Genomic DNA, 14,891 nt, shown 5'->3' with positions numbered 1-14,891 from the left:
AGAGCTCTGAGATATTTCAGTGGCTACACACAGTCCAACTTCTTATTTTAATATTGTTAGGCGGCTTCCCATAGCACAGTCTTCTGAAGCAGCAAATAAGGGTTTGCTGTTGACATCAGTGTTGAATGGTATCTATTAATTCAGTTTCCATTTTAATCAAGAAGTTTCTTTAGTAGTGTCCAAGAGCTGTTGTTACTCTTGTATCACTCCCATCAGGAAAAACACCATGGACATTCTAGCAAGCGGGATGGTGACTTTCCTCCTTACTCTCAAAGGAATTTAAAGGAATCTTCTATTTTTATATTTCATCTCTTTCTTGAAGAAGGGAAAGGTTCCATAATCTCTTCTTGTGCCTTCCAATAAGTTGACAAGAAAATACCAGGAGCTCCAGAGGGTATTTGTATTACCCTTCAACATCTTTCAGTTCGTTGTTCCTGTTTTAAAGTAAAAAATAGTTACTAATCCATTCCACAGTGAGACCTGAATTAAATGTTATCTCTAGCATGGGTCACAGCACACACATGTCAAATGGCTTATTTATAATGTCACTATAATAGGACCACATCTCTACCACAACCTTCCTTCTTCCTCTTTCCTCCTGGTGATCTTTTTCCTATGAGCACAAAGGACAGTAGCTACATCTGAAAACCTAACCAAGTCTATCCCAAAATTATTAACCTTAGTGATTATAACTTACAGTAATTCTGAAGGTGCAAGATACTTCCAATACTGTCAGTGCTAATTTTGTAGTGGTTTTCTCCCTTGTATAAATGGCATGTGTAACTTGTATGCACTTGGATATTTTCACCCATGGGTAATATTGATGTTAATGGTATTTCATTCTTTATTAATACTTTTGAAACACAGGCTTGAAAATTATACATCTGAAGAGTAATGGAAAAGAAAGCATTCATGCCTGTTTGCCACGCAGATTCAAAAAGACTTCATGAATACATCCCATATAATTTTTCCTTCTGATTGGACAGAGTTTGATTTTTTGACTTGCATATAAATTAACTATAAAAAAGATGCAACCTAGTCCTATGGCTTCTTTTGGGAATAAATGCAGCCACAATGCTGATATGTATTACAAATAAGATAGGCGGGGTTGTTGTTACTTTATCTCAATGTGTGTATGTTTTCACTGTTTTGAAATTACCATTGCAAGTATTGGGACTATTTCTATAACAAAGTAGACCATTAATTTATTTTTGTCATGCCTCGACAATTTGATTATGTATGTGGTGTTGTTCAAATTAAAGCTCTAGTTTTTGAAAGAGTTTAAATTTAGAATAGTGTTTCTGTTAGGAAACTTCCAGATTCTTCTCAAAGGATTACAGGTGATTAACTTCATGATTTAAAAATACTGGGTTTACTTCTTGAGTAAAGTATAAGTTTGTGCAGATTTTTATTTTTGTATTATTGCTCAAAATTTCCAGAACTTAATCGTTATCTACATAGCTGAGACAAATTCTGGGATATTTTTTTCTATGTTTGGTTATTAGGTATACATGTCTGTATGTATCTGTATATCTATGTGTATATATACGTATACCCATTAGATAGAAGATAATAATCCATTTCTTTCAGTGGATTAGGCCTGTACTTATTACTGCATCAACACATAAACTCGGAATGTCTTGTTCCTGTCAATTTGTATGGCAGCCCAGGCATTTTAGGAGCTTTATGGGAAGTCTAAAATCATTACATTATTTCTTAGAAATTAAAATACTGTATTTTGGGTGTATTTAGCACTAGATACGTGACCACAGCATTTGACGGTTGAAAATCTGTAGTGTATTCTGCTAAACTGAACATTTTTGGTGGCTGTAATAAGTATGCATAAGATGTGATCCTCTTGCTCATCAAGAAACTCACCACATGCGGTGGGAGTCCTGTGCACAGGGTGATACAACTCAATACTAGTAGTTGACTTTAAGCTGAAAATGTTGTCAAGCAGCCCAATGATTTACACAGTATTGTAACTATTATAAGTGAGTGTCAGGATAATGGTGTCTATCTGCCTTTCCAGCAATGATAGTTGAGGCCTATTTTGCTACTAAAAACAAGTTTTATGCTGACTTTATAGCAATAAAAAGCTGATACTGATGTCCAAGTTAGAAAACCCAATATGTATGTAATTCTGGGTTATGAGTTCTGAGTGATTAGAGTAATATTGTTTGGCTGTCTCTAGGCTCTTTGGGTGGTCTTATCAGCTGAGTATCTTCTGTTTAACCCGTTATAGCCAATACCTGTCATTACCCTTCTTTCACTATTGTTGCTTCAAAAGGATGAAGGGAAAAAATTTTAATGGAGTGTGTGGGTATTCAGAGTATATGTGGATATTCAGAATTCCAAAGAACTGCAGAATTCCACTTATAACCCAGAAACTTAGATGTCTGAGAATTTAGATGATCAAGGTAGAATTGTCTGATTCTTCTGGCTTCTGTTGGCTCCTATGGCCTTTATTGTTAGGATCATCATAATTGTGTTCAAATGTGAAGTGTGCAAGGCATGAAATATTTTTCTGAAAGGATATACCTACCTTGGCATGGCAAGAGTCCCACTTCTGAATTTTTTCTGCCTTCTGCCAAAAGCTCAGGGACTATGGCAGAAACTGTGGCTATGATAGGAACGATGTGAGGCATTCCTACTACAGCATCACTAACAAGGATGTGTCAAAGTTAAAAATCTTGGGTCTCTGAAAGTCAGAGCAAGATAAAAAGAGTTGGTAGTAGGGATCTTGTAGAGATTACCTAGTATGGTACCTAGATGTGGTGCAAACAATCCATGATCCCTCATCTAGCTCTTTTTCCTTGGCATGCTAAAACAAATCCAGGTTGCTCCTTTGTGTGCTCATCAAGAGATTTGCCTTCCATCATAAGAGTGATAGAATGGAAAGCAAAAAGTGGAAACCTGGTCTCATTAAACCTGGTTGAAAAATAGTAACGACGCTTTGGGTTAAAAATTCAATATTTTATCAAGACTTACAGTCTTTGTTTCTTGTAAGATTAACTTGCAACATCTTGTTTGCTAATGAATCTAACTTTTGCAAAAATGTTTGGGTATTTCTGAAAACTTGGCAATACGTAGTACTCTCACTGAATCTGGGGTTACAGTTACATTCTTTCTTAGAGTCTAAGCTCCAAAGCCCTGCACAGTATGGTAGCTTTAATCAGGGTAGTCCCAGGGAACATGGGCATTGGGTAAGCTACAAGTCAGGTTTACATGTAGTGGCCCTTATGTCAAAGATAATTTGAACTACAATGTAATAATGTGAATAAACAACTGATAATTTTCTATTTGGCTGGGTACCATCCATTTGCTGTGGAGATATTAAATATAGCTTCAGCATAAATAGTTAAAGATGGTATTGTAAAAAAAAATACAGTGTGGAAGAAGCTGTAAAGAGACTTACAGAACCATGCTTTGCAGTATGAAAAATAATTATGTTTATTTAGGACTAAACCCCTACTTTTAAATATTTAAGAGTGCCATGGCATACAAACCATGTGTGTGATTATCACCGCAGAAAAGTTTAATTACATATCTTTCCACTGTGCCTCCTGTTGTGGATTGCTGGAGCTCTGGAGAGCAAAAGAATGCCTAATGATCTCCTCAGAGCTATATTTTCTCCTTGCCTTGTGATGTAAATGGCTAGTTTGAACACCGCCACGGATTCCTGCGCTCCATCCCCGAGCATCCTTTCTGTTTTTAGCAGGAAGATCACCTGACCGCCACCTAAAGCTGCCCCTTTTACCGAAGGCTCTGGGAAGGCGCTGGCTGGGGCTGGGGTCGGTGGCGGCTGCCGGGGGCTGGGGCAGGCGGCGGAGCCGAGCGCCCGGGCGGCCGCCGGGGGTGGGACCGGGGCGGCAGCGCCGGCAGTGCCGGGAGCGCCGCTGCCTCAGCCCCGGAGAGGAGGGAAAACAAAAGAGCTCAGCTGCAGTTTTGTGTTGCCGTGTCTGGTTTAAGCAGAAGATTCTAGACATTCGTGCCGAAAAATCAAAGCACAGCTGAGGCTACATCGACCGGGAAGGTATTTTCTGCCCCCAGAATGGGCTGGATCAGTACAGGTGGTTTGCAGATCATGCGAAGACAGACGGACTGAGAGCCATGGAAAGGTGGGATAAGACTGCCTCTCTTTCTTGCTTTATTTATTCTCTCTCTCTCTCTCTCTCGATTTGTAAAACAGCATCACTGGGACCTGAGACAGGGTCATTTAAAGACATTAGATGGGCTTTAATCACACAAAACAAAATCAAAATTAGAGGCACTACCCTGTTCAGCCAGATGTTGAACCCAAACTTGGGCTGAGTCGGACTCGATTTGCACGATTCTTGTGTTGCTTTTGATGTTGTCTTTGTTTAGAATAGTTCCTGTATGAAACACCATGCTTTAAGATGAGCTACATGCTTCTTTCACAAATTGACTGTTCTGATCCTTTCAAGATTTTGCCAGGGAAACTGCAAAGGAAGGATTTGAGTGTGATGCTTATGGAAATAAAAAGAGCTGTTGACTTTGAATTTCTTGTGATGCAGGCATGGTTAGAAGTTGAGCTGTGATTGTTGTTGTACATTGTCTGAATTGTAACAATGGGCAGTTCAAGTAGAGCAAGTTTGAATGGTGTTTCTTCAGCAATTCCAAATGCATTTCACTCTCATGATCCTTGGCTTTCCACTGAAGGCAAGGAATGTGAATAATGTTTAAAATTTATTTTTTAGGAAAAAAAAACAACAACATTCTTTTTAAGAAGGTTGGAAGAAGCAAATGAACATTTTTATTTTGAATGGTTGTTGTTACACCAGCATGCCTAAACATGTAAAACAAATCCCAAGGATTTCTCATTTCTCTTGCTGGGCACATGCATTTCTTTTGTTCCTGAAAATTTTTCCCTGCCTTCTAAAGAACAAAAGGCATTTGAAAGGCTTCTTTTTTTTTTTTTTTTTTTTTTTTTTTTTTTTTTTTTTGGCAGCAAGAGAGTTATATACAAATGATCAATTTTGTACAGGTTAATGCTCTGCTTCATTCTGAAGTAAACTGCCTTAAGGTATTGGGAGGAAAGGGGGTGGGCAGACAAGGGAGAGGCTTGACCGATGTCCAGGAAATACTGAATTCGGATGGATTTAGATCATACAGAGAAGCATACATTTATCTTCAGCTGGATTTCAGCTCCATGTCTGTTTGTATGAAAATCTACAGACCATAGCAGGGAGACTCTTAGCAACCAATAAATCAGATTTTTAATGGGCCCTTTAAAATTTGTCTGTGAGGGGTGACTGCCTGGGTCCCCTTTGGCCAAATTAAGATGCAATCTGACAGCACAGCAGCATCTGTGTGCTGACATTTTCTCATGAACCTAGTGAAAAATGGCTCCATATCCCTTCTTCAGTCCCCAAAAGATGGTTTCTGAATAGCCATGCATTTTTCCCCTGTACTGTTGTTTGTTCTAATCACCATTCTCTCTGATAATGTCTGACTGGCTTGTTCTGCTTTGCTTGCTTTTACTGTTTGACTAGCTGAGGGGCTGTAGCAGGCAGTGGTTGGTTTACCTGAAATCAGAACCTCATGCCCTTACTACTGCTCACCAAAAAAAAATTAAATATAAATGTTGCTTACAAATTAGTTGTATAAATGCTGCTAATAAGCAGCTCCTGCCTGTACTGCTGGAGTTAGGTAAGTGGGTTGAAAAACGTGTGTCTAGATAATGTGAAATGCCAGCCAGTAGTGAGTGCAATGGATAGGAATAGCTGAAAATCCTAAAATAACCCACAAGAATAAAATCCTGAAAGGCCAGAAGCATACCTGGTACGCATGTTTGTTTATCCAAGGGAGAAGTTCACGTTCAGATACTACAAGACTGAGTGGGGGAGGAGGAGGAGGGAGGAAAGCACTCCTGCAATTGTACTACAAGTGTGCTTGTTGGAAAGAGCCTCGTGTGGAACGGCCATTCAGTCGGACACTGGAGCTCCACCGTAACATTCCTCAGCAGAAGTTGTAGGGGTGGGAGAAGCCTCCGTCTGTGGATGTGTGGGGTGAGGAAGGGTCCTGTGTCTCTCTGTAGTGATCTGTGCCAGGTGATTTGTGGGGTGGCAGGGAAGTTCACTCTGGTGGAAGCCGCTTCTTAAAATGTTTGGTGAGATAAGGTGGCTCCATAGCACAAAAGTAGGGCAAGTAGGAGGCAGAAGGATGGCTGTGAGAAGTTGTGAGTAGTATGAATCCTCTCAGAAAAATGTGGCCGGAGCTATTTTTGTGGCTGCCTGATAATGCTTATGGATGGTTTTGAAAAATCACTGTATTTAATGGACTCCTCTGCTTTCTCTTCAATTTAAGGTAATAGTTTCTCTGTATTACAAATATGATTTTCTGCAAGAAAATAGTAACTTTAAAAGCTTCTCTCATAGAAAACAAATGGTATAAATATTATGCCATTTACCCATTGCAAGAGGCATTTCATTTTAGTCAGTGCTTGGAAAGCATGTTGTGTGGTGTGCTTATAAACCCCTCAAATGTTACTTGCCAGACTTATTACAGTCTTTTTAGATTAATTTTCAAAGACCTAAATGCTTGCGGTAATGGTATAAAATTCCACTTCCACTGGAGACAAGCAAAAATGGAAGTTTAACACTGCATGCAGATCCCATTACTGCTTTTGTACAGGTAGATAATTTGACAGTAGCAAACAGTTTGCTTCATGGAAAGTGACACAATTGCACTGTGAGAATGTGAAAAAGTAAACTAACATCTTGCATACCATCATACAAGCAGAAGTGTCAACAAGAGAGGTTTGAAATAAATAGAGTTTAAACGGCTTGAATGACAGAAAGATTCCATGTGCTTTATTCCCATTGACCGTAGTTATAAAACAAGGGAATGCAGCTGCAGTTTAAACCACATCAGGCTGATTTCCAGATGTATATGTGCATAATCAGAAAGCATGGGAGTGTAATGCCGAAAGGCAGCAAATTAGATTTCAGACTTAACTGGAGGCATTTAGAGAAACTGGATTGAAGATTCACAGGCCGAAAAGTTTCTAGAATAAATTAAATGAGCAAACTCAAATGAATCACACACATCCAACCAGTAGCATTGTCTATTGATTGTGTGATTATTAAGTACAACATAATTTAAAGTAACAATGAAAATCTCATTTAAGAATTGAAGCAAGACTTCTGACATTTATTCTCATTCAAAAATGAAAAAAGCCCAAGGACTTTGCTTGCAAATACACGTTTTCTCAGGGCACAGCACTTGACATATTGAACCTTTGTGAAAGGGGAGGGGAAAACAAAAATGGTGGCACTTTGAAAATTTCTCAGCATCACTTTCTACAAACTGAGTAAATACATCCTATAGTTAAACAGGATTACCTTCTTATTGTGATGTAAATTAAAAATAAAAATAATTAGATTAATATATACTAACATCAAAAGACTCAGACCGAGTATTGAAGTCTGAGGAAATTATATTTACATTGAATCAGTCCAAGTAGTGATTGTCAGTGTTCCAGATGACAGACTCAGCAAACAGCCCACCTACTTCCCATTTCAGCAGCAAATGCTATAGAGAAACCATCATGCTCTCACTGCAAAATAAGCTTAAGCACATTAGAGGCCATATAGTATTCCCAGTTGCCCTAATTCAACTAGTTTAAATCAAGTTTCTTGTAAATGATATCAGTGTAACAGGGCTGATTGTAGCCCATGGAGTCAAGAAAAGAGTAAAGCCAGCAGAATTTACTTTTTTTTTTTTTTTTAAATAAGAACATCCCAGCTGTTCCTCTTTCATTGCTTCCATGTGTATATAGTACATTCCAGACCCACGTGTCTTTGTTTCTAGCACCAGATGAAAAATTCACAGACTGATCTGTCTTATCACTCTTGTCACAGTCTTCTCCTGACTACGTTATACTGTAGGATAAAGAGGAAGCTGATTCTTTTGGTGGCCTTTGGTATTTACATACAGAGCATACCAGAGTATTAGTGACTGTCCATTACTTTGTAGAAAATAAACATTGACAGTAGGGTTAGCTGAGAACTGCTGGCTGGTTTTGCTCTTTCTCTGGGGGTGGAAAGCTCAGTTGGATTTTTCAGTTGAAAAAAGGAAACCACTCTCATCTGAAAAAATGCAAGATATTTCTAACCTAGTCTACCATCTTTTCCCAGTCACTCTTCCAATTTATTTGCTTTTGTCCTCTCATACTTTTCTCTTGACCCTCGACAAACTTCTTTCTTTAGGTTAATCTCTTATTTCACCTTCCCAACCATCTCTGACTTTTTCCTCCTGCCTCAGTTGAATGTTCTGGAAAAGTGAGATACACTTTTTGCCACCTGATCTTTATTTGATCCAGTCAAAGTAAAAATTTGATGCTAGGGAAGTACAGAGGTGCATATCCAGATACTACAGAATGAGATACTCTTCTTATTGATCTGCCTGCTACAAAAAGGAAGTTATTTTTCATCCCAACATTAGTAAAATTTACCGTAAAGAACTTAGTTGATGTTCCCATGGTTAAAACAGCTGAAGGAAGCAGTGAGAGATGGTGCTTTCTCAGGACACTTTGATGATCCAAATCTGGATCCTGGATACCTATATCATCATATGAATGTTCCTAAAAGAGAGTGTGATTGTTAAGATTTAGGGCTGAGCTCTGCCTCTGGTGAAATTGGTGCCAAGTTTCACTCTAGAGATGAAACAAGAGAAGATTTATTAGAGACAGGAAAGCTGATCTTGCAGAGGGGCTCAGGTTAAATATGTTTTAATGCTTTCCTGGCAAAGAAAACAAGGAAATAGGATTGCCAGTGGGTGATCCCTGAACCTCTAAACCCCCTAACTGTTATGCTTTATAAAAACAAGAACCAAAACAAACAAACAAACAAACAAATAAATAATATTGCCTTAGAAAAATTCTTAATCTGAAGGTATTAAGAGTAAAATCTTGACCCAGCCGTGACAATTCCCATTGACAAAAATGTTCATAACCTAGAGGTGATGGAATACAAATGGTCATGGATGCAGGAAGCATTTCAATAAAGAGCATCTAACAATAAAAGCTCTATTTCTGTTATCCTTTCCAGTCAAACAAATAAATTGCAGTGATGTACAGTGTGAAAAATTATTGCAGCTAGAGTGCTTTTCTGAAGACAGAGATGACATAAGTTATAAAAGCCTGTCCTAGATAATAGAAAGTAAGGATTGTTGGAAGGTAGTAAAGGTTTAGGAACTTTTGGGGTCTGGATTGCTATCAGCATATTAATTAGATATAGATTGCTCCACTCCTGACTTGGTCATCTGCTGAGAAACCTGCACTGGCAGGAGCACAGAGCCATGCCAGCCCTGTGCTATGCGTACTCTTCATCTGACTCCACTCCTGAGGTCCTGGCTTACATTTTTAGAAGCACTCACAAGGTTGGCCAGAGTTGTTGGAGTGATTGTACTTATCTCTGAGAACCATGATGACAGAAACTGTGATCAGTCCTGAAGCTGACAGTAATCAAACTGAAACACTGATAAGCAGAGTCTCTGCAGGGACAGGGCTCCAGGGCAGAGTTCCCTTTCGTCCAAGAGGTTTCCACCTTCAGAGTCAACTTCTTGAGAGAAGCTCCAAAAGGTAACTTGGCATCACCGTCCAATGCTATGCAGTCAGATAAAGCCAGCATTTTGTCATTTTGTATTTTAACAATGCTGTATCTGCACGTAACCTAAAGAGCAGTGAGGAGCAGTGCCTTTCTTGCTTATTAAGGTTGCCCATTACATGGTTAGGATCAATTGCATCTAAAAGCAAAGCTTAAATATGACACCAGCTTCCTGGAGCACTCTGCAAATCTAGAACATCTGAGGAGTTTTGCAGGAGACTAAATAAAGGAGCTTGGTCAGGTGATAATTGTTCACTGCTCATGAATGGGGCAGCTGGAAGCTCGTGTGCCTTTGCCTTCAGAGCTCTGCGCCTCCTGAATGACAGAAGAAGAAACTTGTCTTGCTGTTTCTTGTTCAGAGGATGCTATAGAAGAGGTTCTGGGAAACAGGAGTGAGGAGTTTGTGGAAGTGTGGGTATGTTGTATCATTTGCCTTTATAGTCCTGCACTACAGCAATCCAGAAATCATTATGGGATGGGTGGTAGCTAACCCTTAGATAGCAGTAGGAGGACCTTCCTTTCCTAGCTTTTGCATTGCTGGATTTTAAAACCTGGAATAACTGAGGGGACAGTCTGTTCCCATCACCTCCCTTTCTGTCATGGCAGTGATCAAATACCATTTTCAAACCAGCTGCAGTGATGTAACCATCCCAAAACACGTTCCTGTATGCCTGTTGGAAAGTCCTTCTGAAAAAGGAGTGTGCCGTTAGGAAGTTCTTTATTGTGTTTTTTTTTTCCTTCTGCAGATTCAGCAGGTGCTATATATTATCCTTTACAACCTTCAGCCATTGGGAGCTAGGACATTGTAATTTTGTTCCCTGTCTGTGGAAGTTACTGCCTATTACTGTGTGAAATATGTGCTCTGTTCAGGATTCAAAACTAAACTGAAGAAGCACATTTGCTTCAGCTTTCATAACAACAAAATAATGGTAGTGTTAATTGACAGTTGTAAATGCTCTCTGTCCCTTATATGGTGGAACCTGTATAAAAATACCTTGTTGGTGACATGTAAAGTCAGATTCCCAGTGCTGAATATTCACTTCCACAAATAATATTTCACATGTGTGTTGTTCCATTTCCAAAGTTGTCACAGAAGTTTCCACTGGTTCATAAGTGTGAAAAAAAAACACCTGGGAGGCTGAGACATAGGAAGTACATGACCATCTTTGTACAGAGATAACTTTAAGTCATCTTTGTAGAGACAGTCAGTGTCTCGTAGCCCTGTGAGATAACAAGTCGCCTCATTTGCTCATTGTTCTTGAATTTGTATGTGTGTTGGTCTTTAAGCACCTGGACCCAGTTCCCTCAATGACCTGGCAGCACAGGAGAAAACCAAAGTTGGCTTTTCTATCTCCTGCAGCTCCTTCTTCTATGGCCTCATCTATAGGAGCATTTCCTTCTGTGAGGTTTCACCCCTTTCTGACTAGAAAAATGTAGCTTCATTTTATTTCACTCTGTTCTCTCCTGAATTTATTCAGAGGAAGTGAGATATGGTGGGTACCTCGTGCACTATTCTATTAGGATAAAGAATGTATGATGTCTTATTGTGTTTAGAAGAATGTTCCAAAAAAAAAATCTCTATGGCATACTTGTGATAACAAGTGGGAAAGAAAGAAATAAAGGGAGAGAAGCACAAGAAACTTCAGCTGTTTTGGTGTAATCTGGTAGTTCAGCATTACAGTACTTTATACGACTGTGCTTCCTTTGCCAAGACTTTGTGGTAGCCCCAGTGGTCCACAGCATAACATGCTGTGTTGCCTGTAGCTGCCCTAAAAGCAAAGATAAAGTTTTTTATTGTTACGTACCTCAAGGAGATAGTGTGCAGACTGTCCTTGGCAGGGGCACAGTGCGCAGTGCCGAGCTCTTGAATATTTTCTTCTCTGTTAATTTCTTCTTCTCACTTTTGTTTAAAGAGGAAAGTCACATGTGTTCCCATGCTCTCTCATGGGATTGGCCATATGTCTTAGGAAGTACCAAGGTTCTCATTTGTACCTGCTCTCATCAAGTGAGTAAGGCTGTGAGTGTTGGTGCACTAAACATATCAACTGAGGCATTGTAGCTCATGAAGGTGGAGGACACCTTCTTATTATCCTACCAAATATTATTTTTCATTGTACTGTGTGTCTGATAATCACCTCTGTGTATAAAGCTTAGTCTATCTGAATTCTTCACTGTGGTAAGAATGATTGGACAACCCAGACTCTACCTGAACAGGAAATACAGGACTTATTGTCAAACTACCCCAAATGTATGAAATCTGCTTCTCCAGATGGAGTAACAGCAGGGTATTTGGCCCAACATCCTGCTTTTCACACTGGCCAATAGTGGATTCTCTGGGAAAAGTAGATGCACCAGGGCAGTATGGGGTAATACTTTACTTGTATACCTTCCAATTTCCAATATGTTTTCCAGGTTATATGACATAATTCTTTTAAGGCATGAATTGAAGTTTATGTGGCCACACACACAGAAGAAATGTACTTTCCAGCACTGGTCCTATGGATACATGCTCACTGGTATGTATGTAACCAAACCTCTGCACCTCAGCACAGGGTGACCCAGTCATAGAGGAAGATTGGTTTGTTATGCCTTGACCTGAGCTCACTGCTGCCTTGGTAATGAGCCTTATATCTTCAGGCACATCAGAACTTTTTGTCATAATTAGAAATACTTAAAAACTTTAGAAGTTGAAAGCTTTATGGTTTAGCTACCTCAGCATATACATCTGAAAATGTGTTTCATTTGTGATAAACACATTTTTGTGCATGAGTCATGCCCAGCAAAAGCAAAGTCCTATAATCCAAAAAAAAAAAAAAAAAAAAAAAAAAATCATTTTTAGGGAAGTTATTAAAAAAAATTGATTAAAGTGTTTGACATAGAAAGTGGCTTCTCTTCTGGGATGAGAGCAGTGCTTCTAGCAGTCACCTCTTCTGTTACAAGAACATCTGTCCCCCATTTTTGCAGGCATGCCTTTCAAATAAGAGCTTATCAGTGTGCATATGATTTTGGTTTGCCTGATTGCTCATCCTTCCCCAAAAGTGTGAGGGGAGATTGGATTGAAATAGATAGGTGCTGATGAACAAATGCTTTTTTGTCTTTGGGTGCAGTACAGTTGTCTCTGAGAGACAACTTTTGTTTTTCTTTAGAATTCCTGAGCATCTCTGAAAATGGCTATCCTTGAGTCTTGGCTCTAACCCTTCACACTGAAAGAGAGACTTGGCCATTGTCTACAAAAGGTTGTGACCAGCTGTTGCTGCACTGGAGAAGTCAATGGGCACCAGAGCATTTAACAAGCTGTGATTGGGCAGCACAGAGATATAAGGAGCATGGAGAGCTGAGAGCAGAGAGCTGGAGTGAAGCTCCGAGAAGGAAAAGAAATCCAACAATGTGCAGAGAAACAGGGAAGGCAACAAAAAACCCCACAAAAAACCAAGACAATTAAGAGTTGAGAAAGAAAAATTGAAATGAATGAAGGCAGAAACAGGATTCTTCATGTGCATCCTCAAGCTGTCATGGTAAAGAATATAAGCTCTACATCTTTTCCTTCACTTCTCCATGGAAATAAAACAATTACCATGAAACTGTTCTATTTTATCTTCAGAGAAATTATTTAAAAGCAGTTCCCCATTGTGGGAAGACTTGACATCTAGAACAGTTAGTGTCTCTCACAAGCCCTTCTTTATGGTTACTGTTTAACTCCGATGCCAGGAGGCTGACACCCAGATGCCACCATGCTACCTTAACAGAAATTGATAGTTTTTCCTTATGAGAGCTGAGAGGCAGGGAGAAAAATGTTTTCAAAAGGAAAAGAAAAAAAAAATTAAGCTGGGTTGCATCCTTTGATCTGCACATGGAAAGTTAAACCAATGTTAAAGTTTCCCTCCCTGGGTGAAAGAAGCATTCAGGGCAGCAAGATCCTTCCTTTCTACCCCAGGCACTGCTCCTTGCTTATTGTTCTCTCTCTGTTCCCTCTCACTCTCATCCATGTTCCACCATCATGATTTTCCCTCTCCAGAAGAGACCCTGGGGCTGGTCTGTTGTACCAGGCTCCTCTCCAACAGGGCTGTTGTAGGAGGGGTCAATACTAAGACACACTAAGGCAGAAGATCTTCAGGTTTTCAGGATCCTGGTGAACCATGGACTGTCAAGGGAAAAGAGAGTTGGTAGCATGCAGACAGGAAGACCCTATCTTCATGGTCTCCATCTGACATCCCACTCAAGAGAACAGACAGAGAGGAAACTATGAGAGAAATGGTCAATAATCCCTGCTGTTTTGTGGCATATTATTATATGAGAGTAGGAGATAACAGTGTGCTCTTTGATAGAAAGTCACCTCCTAGCACTTTGTCATTCAGGTTCTTTGTATCTCAGCCTGAATGAAACCTGCCTGAATAAAGCTCTAAAATGTGTGCTTTATCTTAAAGTCCCTGAAGAAGTGTCTTCACTCCTGAAACACATTGATGCTTTATTATGAGCCCAATTCTGATCTCAGGCACAGCAGGGTAAATCTGCTATTACTCACTCAAAATCAGTGCTATTATCCTAGCAGTGGAAAAGAGTAGGTTCACTGCTTCCTCCCAAGCCAAGGGATGAATTTGTTCCATGTTGTTGGCACTGTAAACTTCTCCTGACACAGTGCTGGCACTTACTTTTATCTACATGATTAGAATTAAGTATCACCTTCTTTTTGCAATTATACTAAATTAAGTTAAATCATTATGTTCTTAACCCTCTGTAACACTGTAGAAAAGTTACTTTAGATAAATCTCACCCTTTTGTTTTACTTTAAAATTCTATGCTTAGGAATGGCTCACAAAACCTGAAAATGCATATTAAAAACATGCAGAGCTAGTTGTCTCTGTGATGGTGCTACCAACTTTTCTCAGGTTTCACTGTTAGAGATGCAATAACTTTCAGGATGGTGCAAGGTTTGTTGTCAGTGTGGGAAAATGAATAAATTTCTGGGTTTATCAGAGGAGAGGTGTAGATTGGGGTTAATTAAGAGTCAGTGTGGGAGTTTATATTAGAGTGTTTAGGATAGCAAGAAGTAAGACTTCAGGCAAGCAGGGTGAGAAGGAGCCTGTGTGTCAGCAGTCTAATAGTACAGCTCTTAGAGCCTGTTTCAGCAGCACATTGCAGAAGTGCTGACCTGACCACATCTCACAGAAGTGAGCAGCCTCACAAAAGGCTAAGAGGGAATACGCAGGAGAGTGGTGAATAGTTTTATTTGCTTAGACACTTAGGGTTTGTTGTTGATTT

The 14,891-nt window shown here is 39.5% G+C and overlaps 1 protein-coding gene across 12 annotated transcripts in view; it reads left to right on the top strand.

Moving 5' to 3' along the window:
* Positions 1–14,891, top strand: part of MAGI2 (membrane associated guanylate kinase, WW and PDZ domain containing 2) — a 735,815-nt gene that overhangs the window by 337,215 nt on the left and 383,709 nt on the right. Inside the window, exon 1 of one of the 12 annotated variants that reach the window (XM_051637688.1) lies at positions 3,917–4,121. The exons of the other annotated variants lie outside the window; for them this stretch is intronic. The gene's annotated coding sequence lies outside the window, so the exon portion shown is untranslated. Of the gene's footprint in view, positions 1–3,916; positions 4,122–14,891 lie in introns of those variants that run through there. 12 annotated transcript variants of the gene reach the window in all.

The sequence above is a fragment of the Apus apus genome, chromosome 1, assembly GCF_020740795.1.
Source record: "Apus apus isolate bApuApu2 chromosome 1, bApuApu2.pri.cur, whole genome shotgun sequence".
Taxonomy (NCBI): domain Eukaryota; kingdom Metazoa; phylum Chordata; class Aves; order Apodiformes; family Apodidae; genus Apus; species Apus apus.
The sequence above is the reverse complement of the archived record's forward strand: the minus strand, read 5'-3'. Positions and strand labels throughout refer to the sequence as shown.